This window comes from Terrapene carolina, unplaced genomic scaffold (genome assembly GCF_002925995.2).
Source record: "Terrapene carolina triunguis isolate 2854851 unplaced genomic scaffold, T_m_triunguis-2.0 Scaffold189, whole genome shotgun sequence".
Lineage (NCBI taxonomy): Eukaryota > Metazoa > Chordata > Testudines > Emydidae > Terrapene > Terrapene triunguis.
In genome coordinates this window covers 11,742,911-11,747,657 of record NW_020664540.1, presented here as the reverse complement: position 1 = coordinate 11,747,657, position 4,747 = coordinate 11,742,911, and positions in this window count along the sequence as shown.

Genomic DNA, 4,747 nt, shown 5'->3' with positions numbered 1-4,747 from the left:
AGTTGCACACATACAAAATGGGAAATGACTGCCTTGGAAGGAGTACTGCGGAAAGGGATCTGGGGGGCATAGTGGACCACAAGTTAAATATGAGTCAATAGTGTAACACTGTTGCAAAAAAGCAAACATCATTCTGGGGTGTATTAGTAGGAGTGTTGTAAGCAAGACACAAGAAATAATTTTTCTACTTTACTCAGCACTGATAAGGCCTCAGCTGGAGTACTGTGTCCAGTTCTGGGCACCACACTTTGGGAAAGATTTGGACAAATTAGAGAAATTCCAGAGGGAGCAACAAAAATGGTTAAAAGTCTAGGAAACAGGACATATGAGGGAAGATTGAAAAAACAGGGTTTGTTTAGTCTGGAGAAGAGAAGACTGAGAGGGGACATGACAACGGTTTTCAAGTATGTAAAGGGTTGTTACAAGGAGGAGGAAGAAAAATTGTTCTCCTTAACCTCTGAGGATAAGACAAGAAGTAATAGGCTTAATTTGCAGCAAGGGTGGTTTAGGTTGGACATTAGGAAAAACTTCTTAACTGTCAGGGTGGTTAAGCACTGGCACAAATTGCCTGGGGAGGTTGTGGAATCTCCATCATTGGAGGTTTTTAAGAGCAGGTTAGACAAACACCTCATAGACTCATAGACTTTAAGGTCAGAAGGGACCATTGTGATCTACTCTGACCTCCTGCACAACGCAGGCCACAGAATCTCACCCACCCTCTCCTGTAACAAATCCCTGACCTATGTCTGAGCTACTGAAGTCCTCAACTTGTGGTTTAAAGACTTCAAGGTGCAGAGAATCCTCCAGCAAGTGACCCGTGCCCCATGCTGCAGAGGTAGGCGAAACCCCCCCAGGGCCTCTGCTAATCTGCCCTGGCGGAAAATTCCTTCCCGACTCCAAATATGGCAATCAGCTAAACCCTGAGCATGTGGGCAAGACTCACCAGCCAGACACCCAGGAAAGAATTCTCTGTAGTAACTCAGATCCCACCCTCTCTAGTGTCCCATCACAGGCCATTGGGCATATTTACCGCTAATAGTCAAAGATCAATTAATTGCCAAAATTAGGCTATCCCATCATACCATCCCTTCCATAAACTTATCAAGCTTAGTCTTGAAGCCAGATATGTCTTTTGCCTCCACTGCTCCCCTTGGAAGGCTATTCCAGAACTTCACTCCTCTGATGGTTAGAAACCTTCGTCTAATTTCAAGTAAGGGATGGTCTAGAAATACTTAGTCCTGCCTTGTGTGCAGGGGACTGGACTAAATGGCCTATCAAAGTCTCTTCCAGTCCTACATTCCTCTGATTCTGTGTGGTCCAGGACACAAGGGATCCACTCTGAATCTGCATGGCTCAAGCCCAGTCTCCCTTACCATGCAGGTTTTAGAATGGTCAGTTAGCAGCAACACATTGCCCCAGCCACAAGCTCAACCCTGATGTGGAAGGATTATCTCTGGTGATGAGCGGGTGACTGCCGCTCCAAGTTCACTGTATCCTTAGTTTCTTTGCTGAGACTATCAACACGGATACCGACTGTGGCGGTGGTTTTTGTGATGTGGAATCAAACTGAAACCATCAGCTCGCTTCTTCTAGCCACTGAACTTGTAATATTTGGTTAGCAACGTACCTGTCAACCCTCTGGGACCCAGAGGCAGGACAATGATGCAAACAGAGGGTACACAAGAGAATTGTCAGCATATGCCGTGTATACTATCGTGGAAGGAACATTCTTGTGTGTGCTCAAAGATATATTTGATTCTAAAATAAGGGGCAGCTGATAAATTTGTTCACTCCTGAATTTGAGCTGGTTGAGCTAGAGATGAAAGGCAAGACATCCAATAACCAATCCCAGGAGCTATCCATGTTTCCTCTTTCAAACACTCATCCTGGATCTTAACATCCTGTTTTGCTCGGCGCGTTCTGTGAGAATTAGCATGTTAGTGAGATAATCCGTCCCTTATTGCTCGGTGAGGAGACATGACAAATCAGTTCTGGCTTATGTTCCTTATGAATGTGACTTCAAGGCTGCATTGGAGGATTTAGATATTGCTTTCTCTGAGTAAGATACAGCCGTATCAGTTTGAACCACAAAAGGTTACAGCTCCCTCCAAGACCCACTTAGACTCTTGGCGAGCATTAGAGGGATGCGAGGATGACAGATGGCTAAAAGATGCCAATTAATTGTAAGTAAACAACATGTTTTGTTGTTTGATTTCAAGGGGGTGGGGGAGGCAATAGAAGAAGACAAAACACCAAGCATACAGATTAGTCTTCTCTTGATCTCCTCTGTAGATACATGATAAATTGTAGTGTCACTTTCACAGCGCTCTAGTTAAGAGTCACTTTTGGCTGCATTGTTTCACTCTGTCATTTTGAAGCAGCTTCAGGCAGAAATTTGGCGTGCCTGGGTTTAGCACAACAATATATTTTTCTCCTTGAAATTTGTTAAAGGGGAGGAGGGTTGCAGCTGTTTTGTTAGAACAAATGGGAGGAAAAATGGATGCTCGATGGCTTAGTAAAGAATAACACGCCACTATCAGTATTAAGTTCATGAAGTCCACAAAGGACCTTGCCATGGCAATCATTTAACCCGGAAAATGTTCAGATATACATTGATAGATCCCAGAACAAAACCCTAAGATACTAGATACCGGGCCAGATCCTCAGCTGCTATAAACAGGCATAGATTTACTGAGGCCAATGGAGCTACACCAGTTGACACCATCTGAGGATCCAGATCACTAAACCTAAGTCCTGTTTACTACCAGATGTGCCACTTCAGACCTAAATTATGCAGCCAGGCTCTCCAGTTTCTGAGGCACAACTGTGCTAATGTCTGCAGTGCACAGAGAATTATGTGGCAATATTAATTTTATTCTAAAAAGTTACCACATTGTGAAAATACCCAGTCTGTTTGTCCTGTAGCAAAGCACACCACTCCTGCATTGCTTCTGCTGGCCCCCTCCTGGGGGACATGGAGTTAGGAACTGTGCATGGAGGGAGAAGAATTCCTAAATCACATCAGACTGGAGTTCTGGATTCTTGCTGGGTGACATTTTTCACACACAACTTTTTTCAGTGAAAAATGCTGATTCGGTTTCACTGAAACATTCTGCGAGTTTGTGTCCATTTCACCAAATTCTTTCGGTCAAAAAAAAAAAAATCTTAACAAAAAAAAAAATCCTGAAAAAATCCAAAACATTTCATTTTGACATTTTTGAAACAAAATGTTTCAAATTGTTTGGTTCAAAAAATTCTGTGTGATTCGTGGTTTTCTTCAATTTCATGTAAAAAAATCAGAAATGTTAAAAAATGCTGAACATCTAAATTAAACGTTTCAATTGATCCAAAAATGTGGGGTTTTTTTGATGTGTGTGTGGGTTGTACTTTTTGATTCACCAAAAGAAATTTTGGTTAAACCTGAAACAATTTTTTCCCTGGTTTTTTTTTGTTTTTTCCCCCCAGAATTGCCAGTGAACTGAGGAACCTCTTAGTCACCCACCTCCACTCTGGATGTTCATAGAAGGGAACTTGAGAGGTGATCTAGTCTAGTCCCCTGCACTCAAGGTAGGAGTAAGTATATGTTAGCTTTGTCCTCCTACAAGCCTCTTCTATTCTCCACAAGACAGGTCTTCTGCTCTTCCAGCCCTCCGAGGGTGTGTCTAAACTGCAGTCTGTGGTGTGAGTAGACATACCCGCGCTAGCTTTACTTGTGCTTGCATAGCTAAAAATAGCAGGGACAATGTGGCAACACGGGGTTCAGCATCTAGCAACGCGAAAATGCACCCAGGCCACCCTGTGTGCGTCTACATCTGCGTCTACACTGCTATTTCTAGCTGTGCTAGCGTGGGTAAAACTAGCATCAATATGTCTACTTGAGCGGCAGTCCCTCCTCGGATTGCAGCACTGGAGTTCGGACGGGGCAGGTTTGCTCTCGTTCTTGCTGCTATTCTGAATTGTACACGATCTCCTCTTTGCTGCTTGTCTTTCAAGGTTATGTAGGCCCCATGAAGGGCAGAGTGGGAGGCTTGAATGTGATGCACTAAGCTAATGCCGGGATTCAGGAGACAGATGGTGTAATGGTGGAGGAAGGGTATGTCTACGCTGCGATAAAAGAGCCGTGACATGGCTGCGGCTGGCCGGAGTCAGCTGACTTGGGCTCGGGCTGCGGGGCTATAAAATTGCAGTGAGGGTGGGTCTCAGAGCCCGTGATGGGGTGGGTCTCAGAGCCCGGGCCCACGCCCAAGCGTGTACACTGCAGTTTTTAGTCCTGCGAGCCTCAGTGCTGTGGGGTTTTTTATCGCAGTGTCGACCTACCCAAAGGTGTCTGGGCTGTAGATTCTGGGCGGAGGGAGTGGCCAGGTGCCTACCTGGGGAGGAGGTGGGGATTGTGTTCTGGCTGCTAGCCCAAGCCATCACTATGTCCTTGCACCCACACACAGTCATTGCTAGGTGCTACCTTGGGAAGAGCTAGTGTGTGTACGTCAACCAGCACTGGGAGTCACACCTCCCAGCTGCAGTGTAGATGTGGACCCTAAGTCAGCGTTTCTCAAGCTTTTCGATACTGGCTTGCTGCCTTCCTAAACTGTGTCAGGGAGATCTCAGGGACCGGCACCTGTCCGGTCATTGAGAAACGCTGCCCTAAGTGACTTGCCCAAGATCACATAGGAAGCATGTAACAGAGCAGGGAATAGAACCTGGGTCTAATAAATTGTAGGCTAGCGCCCTGGCCACTGGGCCAACTTTC